The following is a 14,633-nucleotide window of genomic DNA, read 5'->3' on the forward strand; positions in this document are numbered from 1 at the left end:
GTTTTGGGGTACATGTGAAGAACATGCAAAATTGTTGCATAGGTACACACGTGGCAGTTTGATTTGCTGCCTTCCTCCCCATCACCTACATCTGGCATTTCTCCCCCTGCTATCCCTCCGCAGCGCATTTTCGAGCAGTAGAACTCTTTAGGATTGTTGTCTAATGTAGCATGATCAGGCAAGGCTTAGATCAGAGTCTCAATCATAATATTCTTCCCAAAAGACATGGTCTTAAATGCGGACCCCTTAAGGGTTCCAAACTCCATGCCACCAGACCACAAAGGGAATAAGTGAAGCAGGCTAGACAAGAAGTCAGATCTGATTGGTGGGTAGCATAGCAAAGTAAGGCAGTCATGGTATCCAGAGGGTTTAGTCACTGCTCAGCTTGGAAAACAGCTTTCATATCAAAAGGTGAGATCAGTATGATTGGATCTTAAATTTTTCAAAATAATCTAATAACCGGGGCTCATATATAAAAATCTCCCAATTGTTAAATGCTGGCAACAAATTCATATACCTGAAAACGTTTTTTGGCAGAAAAAATACAACTATGGGACTAACTTGAATCCTAGACAGCCTAATTGCTATTCTCTTCTAAATTTTCATTAGGGTTTCACTTTAATTCAGTGTTCCAACTTCAACGTACCAGTGAGACGTATAATGTCTGCAATCCATTGCAATATACGTTACTGATATGAGTGGAAAATGATTTTGCTATGAAGGTAAATGTAGGATTAAGGATTATATTTTTGACTTTGAGAAACATCCATTCTGGCTCCTAATTCAGAAAGATTTCCACAGGTATAATAGAAGAGTAACAAGTCAAACTATCTTTTCTTGACTGTAAAACAGTAAAAGGGGAATTTGGTAATAAATATCTGACACTTAATTTAATTTTCAGCAACATAATGCAAGTAAGAGATGTGGGTACTAATGCATCAAAAGCAGCAAATCCTTTTAGAAATCTGTTTACAAAGCAGACCAGATATATCACTGGTTATTGAAGAGAGCAGGTAGAGAGTGGACTCTCATGTTCCATATTTTCCCCTTAACTGGGTCATAAATTATTTTCCTTGCTAACTATAGTGCTTACTATACAACTATGAAAATCTGTCCAGGCCTCACTCTATTATGCTGAGATTTCACAGAGACCCAGTGAACCCAGTGCCACATATCTAATTATGTGTCATCTTTTATCCAGTCTCAAAAAATAACTTGAAGTATTTATTTAACTTAAGCATTCCCCCAACTGATGTGCACAAGTATCTTGGTCAAACTGCTATGAAAAGATTTCTGGTAGAGATATTTGGCTGGGGTTCGTTTCAGGGAAGGAACAGACCAAAATTGGGACAGGTGCAGAGGTCTTGCCCTGAAGCCTGTCAGCCAGCCATCAGGCTCTCAATTCTTTGTTTTAGCACCATTGCAACCTGGCACCTACCCTAGTTCAGATTTTCACGGCTCTTCAATAAACTCTTGCAATTCCTGTCCCCCTGGAGAAGATGTCACTGTCATCTTCTTATGCTAAAAATTTGAAATTCTATCTCACTAGGTTTTTGACTGTGTCCCAGTTGCACAGACCATTTCCCAAACTGTGTAACACATAATAAGAAGTACCATGTAAGAAAATGCTGCAATGAAAAAATAAGCATGGGAAATATCACACACTGTACACAATGGAGAGAGGACTGTATTGCACAATGGCAATTAGAGCTCTCAGAGCTCTGCAGTGAGAAGGCTGTAAATCTCTTCTCTGTAATCCTGACTAACACATTGTGAAGCTCTAGAACACAGTTGGGGGAACACCGATAGTGACAAGAGGGGTTGCTACTCAAGGCTTCTGAGTTAGGAATAACGTGACGAAACCTGGCTTTAACAAGGCAAGTCGCCACAATGAGGAGAATTACAAGAAAACATGCAATCATTAGAATTTAGTTGGGTTCACTGTGGACATGAAGGATAAGGGAAGTTGAAAATGAGTACCAGGTTTCCAATTTTATCACCTAGGTGGATGGCAATGTTATTAACGTCATGATAAAGTTGCATGGAAGAATATTTGGAAGGAAAGGGAATGAGCTGCTAGTGGATTTGATTTTTTAGCCCTTGAAATAACATATGGAAGAAATAATAATGAAATTTTCATTTGTTTGACTTTTAGTACTTTCTGATGCAAATCTCCCATCACAGCACCTGCTAAACCATCTCCTCTAAACTCTGTAAAGCCAAATAAGTTATTTTATTCTTCTGGTTATCCTAAATATTTATGACAATATCTGTACCCATTTACAGTGTAAATAAACATGTGGTTGCAAATAGGTATATGGTTGTGAAAAGAAAATGACCTTAGCTAGGTCAAGAAAAATAAAGAGTGCAGGTGGGGGAAGCCCCTCAGACCAGAGGAGGGGCTCAGCAGGAGGCCTCAGTAAGCACAGGAGGAAGCAGGACCCCGGGAACAATAACACTAATAATAATAAATGTGCAGCACGGAAGACACTGTTTTTGGTATAAATCATGGCTGTTTTCTGCCTTTATGTGTCATTCCTCTCAAGGTTCAAGTTCAGAGAAGGGACAATCTGGTTGGTGGAGGTGGGGTCTGGTCACCTTGTTTGACGTGCTCTGGAAGGTGATGGGACAGGGGAGATGTTCCCCACAGGAAAATCAAGGTACAATTTCCACAACAAGGAGAACTGTATATGTCACACCCATATTGACACTGCCTCTTTCTCCAACGGATGGAAAATGGAAAGTTCAGGCTTTCATACAGAGACTCAGTCTTGGCAATGACTGCCGAAGTCAGCCCAAGGAGCAGAGGGGGATAAAACTGAATATCAGGCATGTTGGAAAGGAAGGGTTTCCCAGTGTTGGCTTCTGTTTTACAGCTACATTCAAGGCAAAAGTAATGAGATGTTAAAAAAAAAAAAACACACACAACTGAATATTCAGATTTAAGCAAGATATTATCAGTAAATTAAGTGGGTATGAAAGCCCCAAAATTATCTCCAATGCTTTATTTACAAATCATGTCAAGGGCAATGTCATCTAGTGAGAAAGCACAGCCGTTTCCTTCTGAAGTGGAATCTAGCGGAGAGCAGGGAATGAGAGACAGGTAGCATCTTTTTGGGTGCATCATCTGGACTAAATGTGAAGAAAGAGGAGCTCTAATTGAAAATCACTTTTCTTGCCTAATTGGTACTTGAAGTTTAAAAAAGAAAAAAAAGGGGGGGCGTTTGGATCCAGTCATAGGTTTATCTGGAAATGGCTGATACATATAACAAAAAGTTGTGTTATTTTAAAACAGACAAACATAGAAGTTTAGAGTTTAAAACAAAAGCTTCAAGACAAGAAGTCCAGAAAGGTTACTGTTTTTCCCGAGATCACGTAACCCGTCAGCGATAGATGTTGAATACAGGCTTCCGATACCATCCAGTGTTTCCTCACTGTGAAACAGTGAGATGCACTCGGCCTAAAAGAAAAAAAAAAAGAACTGGTTTATCATGGCAGTCTCCACTCTGTAGTTATGGACAGTGAGAGAGAAGAAGTGAATGCAAATTCACAACTGCTTTCTGAAAATATGTTCCTTAATGCCGACCAAAGCAAGAGGGATGCCAATTTAAATGCTGCCAAAGATCTTTTGATGCAGTCTAGGTAGCGGATCTCCTTCCCAATCTATGATGCCCTTGCAAAAAGAAGAAAGCCAGATTAAATGTCTCTTTGTCAGTGTACTTTAATACCTTTCTGTGGCCTTGGAAATTTATGCAAAGGAAGAAGGGAAAGACAGGGGGAAAAGAAAGTGCAGTACTCTTTTCTGCTGTTCACAACATCAAATTGGTAATTATAATGTTGGTATTTGCAACAGGCCAGCAGGAGACTCCGCACCATTGAAACATAAAGAGGATACTGTTTATTGCTCTGGGAATTTGCAGTCCCACTTAGGCAGAAAAGTAACCATGAAAAGTTTTTTTTGTTTGTTTTTAAAGCATATGATATTGGTTAAAACTTGGCTTTCTTAACTTCCTTAGCATTTGAATCCTTTTTGTGGGATGAAGGGAGATGACAGAAATAGGATAATTGGAACCTTTTGTAGTTGTGCACAGAGGGGATTTAAAAATGAAATAGCCCATGTTGCAAGACACAATGAGTACAAAGAAGTCAGTTGTGGAAGGAGTGAGTGTGCAGGGGAGGAGAGGCTATTTAACTTAATTATCCTTATCCAAACCAAGTGGGTCTTCGGACCACTCCCTTCCTTTCTGGAGCATCCTACCCCTTTCACTGCCACTTTCAAAGCAGCTGGTGCCCTTTCTGTGCCCGGATCTCCTCCTTCTAATGCTCAATGCATGAGCACCTGGGACCGTCCTGCACCCATAAAGCATACACTGTAGCAGCCCAGCTCAAGAGGACATCAATGCAAGTACTTCATAATCGAACTTACAACCCACATTGACTGAACATTTTATTATATTCCACACATGTTGCTAAGCACTATACAAATATTCTCTTACTAAGCCTCACGACATGTAACGAATTAGTTACTGTGGTTGTCTTCAGTTTGCAGATAAGAAAACTCATGTTCAGAGAGGTTAGGGAACTCACCCAGAGGCACCTGGCAAGCGAGTGAGAAGGCCAGCACGGTGGTCTTACCCACCTTGGCCAACCCCAATGACATGCTTTCTGCTTGAAATGTGTATCCTCATCCCTAATTCCTTGGACCTTTGCCTAGGTGACCAGCTTGCCTCTTCTGAGATATCATTCTAAGTTATTGAAGATTATCATCAGTTAGTAGCTTTTCCAGGCAAGTGAAGCTGCATTTTAAGAGACATCCCAGAACAAAAACAGAAACCTAGACAAAAATAGTGGGGTTTTGAGATAGATGGAGAAGTGAAAGAGGGCGCTGATTTGAAGGTCAGTAGGTCTGAGGTTCTTCCAAGCAAGTCAGCTTGGCTTTCAGGAGGCATTAACCCTGGTCAGAAGAGAAGTTTTCACCATCTGCCGGGAGATGCTGGCCCTGAAAGCCATCATCAAAGGATTTAGTGGCCCACACCTGTAATGTCAGCTACTCAGGAAGCTGAGGTGAGAGGATCACTTGAAACCAGAAAATCTAGACCAACTTGGGCAACATAGCAAGACCACACCTCTAAAAAAGTTAAAATGAAAAATTAGTCAGGTATGATGACACACACCTGTAATCCCAGCCACTCAGGAGGCTGAGGCAAGAGAATCATTTGAGCCCAGGAGTTCAAGGTTGCAATGAGCTATGATCACACCACTGCATTCCAGTCTGGGTGACAGAGTGAGACCCTATCTCTGAAAAAGAAAGGGGAGGGGGAAGAGAAAACTAAATACCAGATTTAGACCTGGAGTTGGGGAGAGAATTTTCCTGCCCCCTCCCCCACCCCTGCCCAAGAAGTTCTGGCAATGTCTGAAGACCTTGTTGGTTGTCACAGTAGGTGGGGAGTTTGCTGCCAGCATCCATGGGAGAGGCCAGCCAGGGATGCTGCTAAACATTCTGCAATACAAGGGACATCCCCCACCCAAACAAAAATGATTGGGTCCAAGATGTCAATAGTGCCGAGTTTGAGAAACCCTGATTTAGGCAATACCTGAGGGACATGACGAGCATGACCAGGTTTACAAAGTCCAAGCAGAGCAGTAGCCAGTGAGGAGGATGGCTTTTTTCCAGAGTTTTCTACTCTGTTTCCCAAACATGCAGCATGATCCAGCTGGCTAGTTAATTCCACCTGACTGTCTATACATTAAGAAAAGAGAATATTTGATTTTATAAAGAAGACCTCAGTGTAGTATAAAAATAGTTTGTGTTGGGAGGTAGTGCCGCAGAGGGCACTATTAGATGATTTTCTGACTAAGAAAACTGTTAGGTGAACCAGCTTCTGAGGCATTATTTCTCCGTGTGGCCTGTGTAGCATCTTTCACAGGCATCACTTAGATGCTGTTTGTGTGTGTGTGCGTGCATGTGTGTGTGCATGTATGTGTGTGTGTGTGTGTGTGTGTGTGTGTGTGTAGTCTCATTCTGTTGCCCAGGCTGGAGTGCAGTGGTACAATCTCAGCTCACTGCAACCTCCACCTCCAAGGTTCAAGTGATTCTCCTGCCTCAGCCTCCTGTGTAACTGGGATTACAGGTGTGTGTTACCACACCCAGCTCAATTTTGTATTTTTAGTAGAAACAGGGTTTCACCATGTTGGTCAAGCTGGTCTCAAACTCCTGACTTCAAATGACCCAACCCCCTCCGCCTCCCAAAGTTCTAGGATTACAGGCATGAGCCACCGTGCCTGGCTATGGTTGCTCTTTATAAAGTCAGATTCCTAAACCCCATGAGAGGTCCTGAGGTCCTGGATAGGGCTGAGGAATCCACATTTTTAACAACTTATCCATGTGATTCCTACAAACACTGGAGAGTCTCTTCTCTGAGGGTTGTCCCTACAGTAGTAACTTTGAAAGTCCTACTATGTACAGGTCCCAAATCAAGTCTCAGTGCTTCTATGAAGACATCTTCCTTCACCTTGGCCAACACAGTGTTCTTCTTTGTTTTCATATTCTGCAACCCGTATTCTTAATTTGTTACTTCATTTCTGCTTTCTTGTGTTCTATGGGTACCATCATCTCCCCACATGGACTATGTCTGTTCTTTTCTTTTTTTTTTTTTTTTTTTTTTTTTTNTTTTTTTGAGATAGAGTCTCACTCTGTCGCCCAGGCTAGAGTGTAGTGGCGTGATCTCAGCTCACTGCAACCTCTGCCACTGCCTCCTGGGTTCAAGTGATTCTCCTGACTCAGCCTCCTGAGTAGCTGGGACTATAGGTGCCCGCCAGCAGGCCCGGCTAATTTTTGTATTTTTGGTAGAAACTGGGTTTCACCATAATGACCAGGCTGGTCTTGAACTCCTGACTTTGTGAGCCACCCGCCTTGGCTTCCCAAAGTGCTGGAATTACAGGGGTGAGCTACTGCGCCCAGCCTGTCTGTTTTAATTCTCCCTTTATCACTGATTCCTGGCACTGGATAGACATGGGCGATGTTTGGCAGAGAGTCATCCTCATAAATTAGATTAAATAGGCATGGGTGCCCTTATTAGAGGTATTAAATCCTTGTTTCTCTGCTATTTCAGTTCTTCTTGCTTACCTAGTGAGGTGCAGAACAGATACCCAGAGGTTAATTTGTCCTTTAATTGGGTACCTTAACTACCAGACATCAAAAGGTCAAGAATTTACAGCAGTGTGAGTGGCTAAATAAAGGAAATCCAACAATTAATTATCTGAAAAACACAAAGAAAGCTCTTGATTGAAAAGCCAAGACCCTACCATTATTCTCCAATTTCCACAATGCAAGGCATTAAACACTTAAATCAAACTATTGTATTAGCTTTATCTCCTGGTGGAGGCCTTAAAAGACACAAATGCATTACGGTGCCATTAAAGAAGTGGTTTGTGGGGTGGACTGGGGTGCAGAGATGGTACGTAGGCTAGCAATCTGATCCACTAGCAATAGATTGTTGGTCTATCTGGTTGCCTTCACACTCAGAATTGGCATTTACACGACAATTTGTTTCCTTCTCAAAATCGCTTAGGTAAGAATACTTTATTGCCTTCCATCTATAAAGACAAATCCTTCTGCAGTAAAAAGACAGTCACAAGAATAAAGCATATGTAATGCTGATATTTCCATAAACTGACCAATTTTTCCATTAGAGCTTTACAGACTTGAAAGACCTCAGTCTCCCCACAAAAGTTACCTACACTGTGCTTTCCAGGGTAATTGTTAAACAGTGGGTGACATTCATATTGAAAGCAAGGTAATGAGCAGTTGGAATGGCTACAGCAGGGCAATTTTAGGCACTTGTGTTATTTTAAAGGAAATAACATTAGTCTGTAGCTAACTTTGCCAGTAGTGGGAAGCCGGAGTAGGATCCAAGCCAGCAAGCAGAGAGGATACCTCTGTCTCCAGGGAAAATGCAATCTGAAAACAGTCCCTATAAGGTAAAAGATAACTGTATTGATTCAGATCTCCTCAGCCTCATCATCCTGGAGGCCACATTTGTGTGCCTTCACCTGATCCTGGGTGGAATCAATCTTCTGCTTCAGTTTGGAATGCCTTTCAGTTTTCTTTAAAAGACAGAGGGATAATATTGTAATGAAAAATCTATTGCTTTAGAGTTGATTACTTTTTAATAGGAAAAGAACACTGTATTCTAAGTAAGACTTAGCTGCATGCCTTTGTGAAGAGCATTAGCAATCCAGCCATATGTATTTTATGAAACATGTTTAGAAATTCTACGAACTAGCGATAATATTTTTGTTGTTGTCATTGCTGTTATTGTTATGCCTTGGCTTCTGAGGATGGAAGCAAGGGCATGTGAGTAGAGTTTTAATGGAGATAAGAATATGTGTTTGTCCCTTAGAGATTCCTCATTTTCAACAACAGAGCAGACTGAAGCTGGAAATATTAAAATGCACGTAACTTGTTGAAGACAACTGGATACCTTTAGGGAAAAATATCAAAAACTTCAAAAAGGGTGATTAACTAAATGCCCAACAGGAAATTCAGAAAAGAATAAACCCAAAATCAATGTTTTTTTATTTTCTAAATATCACACTAAGATACTTATTGGTAAGATATATGCATATCTCTGGACTATCATTTTTTTTTCTAGAAGTGAATATCTGTGACCAGTGATGAAGTCCACTATTGAAAAAGCGTAATTCCCTCACTGCTTCCTATTAGACTGTAAGATGGGCTCAGTAAACTCTGTAAGAAATGAATTTCTTACCTGCCCAAACCCCTTTCCCATCAAATTCTGATTTGATGAGAAAATCTACATGAGAATTTTCATATTCTAACCTATTGGAATACAATACTGTAAACAAATATTACAACTTTATACCTGTCTGAAAGGCTATGAATGGAGTGCTATGTTATTTTAATGCAATCAAGATAACTGTATGCCTACATACATGTACAGACATACACAGCAAACACACATCATCTACACCACATACACGATAAGCATGCATCACACACACACACACTGTGCACACACAGAGATTTACACATGCACCACACACTCACAACTGCAGTCTGTTTATCGTTGACGCATCTACATTCTCACTTAATGTGCACAGCACTCTAGTTTCCATGAAATTTCTAAATACTTTATACTATTAGTTTGGCACAAAGGTAATTGTGGTTTTCGCCATTATTTTTAATAGTGCCATTTTAGAAAAACACCGTTTAAAAAAGTGGCAAAAACTGCAGTTACCTTTGCGATAACCTATATTTCACAGACACTGTCCATTTTGAAAAACTCTACATTTAGAAATATCAGGTTTTGTCGTGTTCATTTAGACTCCCCCAGAAAGGTGTACTCTCATTGGTAACTTGGAGCTGCTCAATTGGGTTGACCTTTCTAGCAGGAAGCAGTGAGCCTCAGTACTACTAACTTTAAGAGCTGATCTGCAGGGGCCAGGCTCAGGAGAGACCACAGTGAAGGAGGAAGTAGCTACTTGCTGCTTTACTTCCTTTAAACAGGGTGTACAGTGGCTGAGCTGAGCTTGCAGATGTACCGTGGATCAGCCTTGTTTTTCCTATGACTGAAAGGCTGTGCAGCAAACTAACCTGCAGGTGCATGGAGAAATCTATTGGAAATGGAAAAGAAAAAAATAAAATAATGTATCCACGCATTTTGCAATGACAAAGAAGTAATAACAGCAAATGCCAAAAAGCTCAACAGGTTTAAAAATGTGGAATAAAGATAAGATGTAATAAGGAAGTAATAACTTAAAGTGGGCAGAAATGAATAGAAGCAGCCTTTCCAATTGCTCAATTTAGGACTTGTGAATCCCATTATGACATCATGTGCATGTGTACAAATTTTAACCACCGTTTCTAGTTAAATTCCTGATGGTACTTTTGGGGCCATTTCAATGGAATGGATTCAAATGCATTGTCAGTGAAAGCAAAGTTTCTGGCCCCTGGTTACTTAGATTCAGTGATGATACCCTTTACAGACTAGATAGCCTATCTAATTGAAAATAATTGGAAGTGAGCATATTAAAAAATAACATAATTGAGCATTTAAAAAGCACCTTCACATAGTATATTGACTTTGCTTTCTAACTTTTCATCCACCATTATTTTTCTTCCTTTCTTCCAACTTTGTTGAGCTCTGCTGTGCCATTCGACTTCTCACCTTTATTTCACTGCCACTATTTTCCAGTAAATGATCTAGAAGCCAATTTTCCATATCTTCTCACTCATTTGTTAGGTCCATTGCAACCTGGATCTCCCCTCACTGATCAGTGGAAACCACAAAAGGCCAAGTGTCTTCCTCGTCTACACCTTCTTCTCAGTACATCCTTGATGCTAAAATTGAAACACACATATACAAAAGTCAAGAATAAGACTGTAGTTGACAGTGTTTTAAAGATGTCCCCTCCAGGCTCCCTCTGGTTATTCAAACATGAATCTTCGTACAGCTGTGAAGGGACTTTGCAGTTGTAAATTAAGGTTGATCATCAGGTTGCCTTAAAGTAGAGAAATGATTCCGGATTGTCCTGATCTAATCACACGAGGCCTTAAAAATCAAGGCTTTTTTTCCCTGGCTACAGCGGAGAGATACAGAAGAGATAAGTCGGGAAGATGAGGCAAAAGGAGAAGTCAGAGATATTCAAAGTGTGAGGGATTTGGCCAGCTATTTCTAGTTTAGAAAGGGAACTTGAGTTAGGAGATGTGGGTGGCCTCTAGAAGCTAAGAATGACCCCTGGCTAACAGACAGCAAAGAAATGGCCACCTCAGTCCTCTAACTGTAAGGAATAAATTTTGTCAACAATCTTGCATATGCTTGAAAACAGGTTCTCCCCTAGAGCCTCCAGAAAGGGACACCACCTTGCTGATACTTAAGTTTACGTCTTGTGATTCTCCAAGCAGAGAATCAGCTGAGCCACACTATATGCAGATTTCTGACCCATGAAAACCAATCATAAATGGAGGTTGATTTAAGCCACTAAATGTGCAGCAACTTGTTACAGTGGCAGTAGAAAAGTAATACAGATTGCCAGAATTTTTTCTTAGGTTTCTGACATCTTAGCATTCAAATTTTTGTGTCTTCTAAATCATGGATAAGTGTCCCATCTTACTTAATTTCCAAACATCTAGACTCTTCTCTATTGAAAATGGCAAACTTACTTTCACTGACGGGACACCATGGGTCCAAACTGAATTCTTATATAAGAATGTGTGAGATTTGTGCGTTTTGTATGTACATGTATATGCATGCATATATATGTATATACATAAATAAATACTTACATAACACCTGGCAAATACCCATTATATTCAATAATATTAGTTTACATATATACACTATAGGAAGCTTAGCCACTATCCAGATACATGTAGGTATTTTTTTCTCAACTCCAGGGACTAACATATATTGTTTCACAGCAATTCTATAAGCTATATACTAATTGGTGTATTCTTACATATAACAGTTAGGCAGAGAGAAGTCAAATACCTTTTTGGAGGTTATCTAACAGATAGCTGAAGATTTAAGCACAAATTATGTCTAGATCCAAAACTACAAGGTCCTTCGTGTCCAGCCTATCTCTCACACTGAATCTTTTTGGACATTCCCAGGCCCTACATCTATCTCTGCGCAGGTGTCATGTACCACCTTCCTTAACCTCACCTGTTTAGGACTTTGAGCCTCTGTAATGCCTCAGTAGTTTCCTCTTTTATCTCTATTCCTTCTCAATATTTCCTGAATTGCCCTCCGTCTACCATATGTAAAGGAACTTCAAGACTGTGTTCTTAATTCTGTTAACTCTGTTCTCCAAAAATTCAATTAACTTTTAAACTTTTATGACTTTCTTCTCCATGTCTCCAGTCCTAACTTTTTCTTAAGTTCTAGGCACACATATAACAGCTGGACTTTTCCTTTTGATGATCCTCTGGATGCAACATTCAACATGTCTAAATCAGCATTGCACATTAAACAAAGCAGGGAAACCCTCCCTTCTTACCATCCTTTTTCCCTCACTCATATTATCCATCTCCTCCATGGCCAGTCAGAAACCTGCTGGCATCTTTGAACTTCCCTTCTGGCTAAGAGGGTGGGCTCAGGAGCTGGATGCCCTGGGTTTACATCCCAGCTCTGATACTGACTTTGGTCCAATTGCTTAATTTCTCCAGATCCCAAATATTCCTCTGTCAAACTGGAGTGGTGATAACAATGATTACAATACTCACCACACAGGGCCATTGGATGGTTCAAATAAGGTTCCATAAGAATTTCAACCAGCACCCAGAACATAGTACTTGCTCAATAAATTTCAGCTCTCGTTTTTTATTTAATTGCTAGATCTTTATAATCTCCCTGCAATCTATGGTTAATGTTTCTGTTGCCTAATTTTCTGTCTTCCTCCACTCTATGTTAATATCTAGATCAATGCAAACCATCTCTGGATCACATTCTCTGCAATCCAGCTGGCATGTAGCTACTGAATGAGTCTTTCTAAAGCACTATTTTAATTGTAATTCAAAATCCTTTAGTGGTTTCTCATGATTTCAGGACACAATGAAAACTTTTCATTATCTTGGCATTCAAAGCCTTCCATGAACTAGCGCCTGGCTTCCATCTTCAATTGATTTTATCTGTCCTCTCCTACTTAACCCTTGGCTGTAGACAGGCAGGTTTCTAACTTTTTCTTAACTACTCTGCTTTGGCCTGCCTCTTTGCCTTTGTTGTAACTAATAGTTATGCATACTATGTACCAGGAAAGGCAATCGTTTGACATTTTTAAGATGTCATCATTTTATTTATCCTCACCACAAATCTATAAGGTAGGGACTACACTATCCCTATTTTACAGATGAGAAAACTGAGCCCCGGAAAGGGTGAATGATTGGCCAAAAGACACACATTTAGGAAGTGACGAATCCAGGATTTGAATCTCAGATGATTCTGTAATTTTAATCATTCTACCTTGATGCCTTCCCTATGCTACATTTCCTTTCCATTAGGATGCTTTCCTCTGGGGCTTTTCTATAAAGCCCCCCCAGACTCCTTCAAACTCTAGTAAACTCCTCTGTAGGGTATGAGCTTCTAAAAACTAGGAAAGACGTTATACATTTCTCACTAAATATATTTTTCAGTGATGTCTTGAGTACAGTACTTACTAAATTCTGATGATTTATTGGTCTTGGATTTCTTTTCTAATGAACTTGGAGGCATCTCCTTGTAACTAAGCCAACAAATCTCTGATTGCTCCTTATTACTGGTTTTTGCCCATTGTCCTAGCTAGGACTTTTGATTGACAATATGTTTCTGAAACTAAAGCAGGAAAGAAATGTGTTGAAATGGTGTGGAGTGTCTCAAAGAATAGCTGAGAAACAGGTTTGGTATAGAAATGAGAAGAAAGCCCATAGAGGGTCCACCAATGCCTTCCCATGGAACACTCCATGCCATGCTGCTGGAATTTCCCCTCCTTTGCATCAACACAGACTCTGTCTATCTGACATCCCCATATGCTGACGGGTGATGCCTCTTTTTGCCAATATTTCAGGAAGCTGTAATTAGCAACGGAGGAAATGAAGAAATGAGTCATTCTCGTATTGCAGAAGTTGAAGAGTGGGAGAAACTCTAGGATAAAGAACTGTGGCGCCTAAAGAGGAATAGAGGACAAAATAGATGCAATATTAGACAGAGAGAAAGTCGCTTAAGAGTTTCTCATAATAATTCGATGCTTTGATATAAGACAGTATGCCTATCTTCTAAAACTGTGATTCAGAAATTTAAGGCACCATTGTTGGGTGGATCCACAGATGGTTTTCAGAAGTTTGTGTCCCTTGACAATGCATGCATTTTCTGAGTGCTTGTATGTTTTCTGATGTGTGGGTTCATAGCTTTTATCAGATTCTCAGATGAGTTCATGACCTAAAAAGGATTGTAAAATATTATTTTTAGCCATCAACATAGACACATAATCTGACCCCAGGAAGTCAGGTGACCCAGAGTCTCACTCTCATAGCACCATATAAGGAAAAATAAATAAATCTGAAGATTCTGTTTGTGTTATAATGTACCTGCTCATGTGTCGGATGTCAAAGAGTTACTTCGAGGGTGAAACCTGTTTAGCACTAACGGCATATAGTGGAATTTCTACATATCCATTGACCATGGATTAAAGGACTTCTTGGTGAAATGCTCAGTTTGCCTAACTAAGCCAATTACAAAGTAATGATATATCTCCCCAGCTGTCATTTTATGGCATCATGCTATCTTTCTGATTGGTTTCAAAAGAAGGTCTTCTCAGTCTCCATACTTAGGCAGGAATAATTAGAATCCCTTTTGTCTTGTCTGGCACAAATCACTGCATGACAAGGTAGAAATGGGTGAATGGCTCAAGCCTGGGGTACATGTGTGTATCAACTAAATCCAATTATTCCTGGGGAAAAGAGAACAGCCTAGTCCTGTGGCCTCTACATATTTCTGTTTCACCTTGTAGAAAAACCTGAACATACTCCTATGTTGTATATTTATTTATCAATTATATAGCTAATACTTCAAAGCTAATACTTTTATCAATAGCTAATACTTCCAAGCACTATACACACACACACACACACACACACA

General features: G+C 40.1%; 1 protein-coding gene across 9 annotated transcripts in view; it reads left to right on the plus strand.

Annotated features, from left to right (window-relative positions):
* DOCK10 (dedicator of cytokinesis 10) overlaps positions 1-14,633 on the plus strand; it is a 277,707-nt gene that overhangs the window by 80,965 nt on the left and 182,109 nt on the right. The window lies entirely within an intron of this gene.

This window comes from Cebus imitator, unplaced genomic scaffold (genome assembly GCF_001604975.1).
Source record: "Cebus imitator isolate Cc_AM_T3 unplaced genomic scaffold, Cebus_imitator-1.0 Scaffold57, whole genome shotgun sequence".
NCBI lineage: Eukaryota > Metazoa > Chordata > Mammalia > Primates > Cebidae > Cebus > Cebus imitator.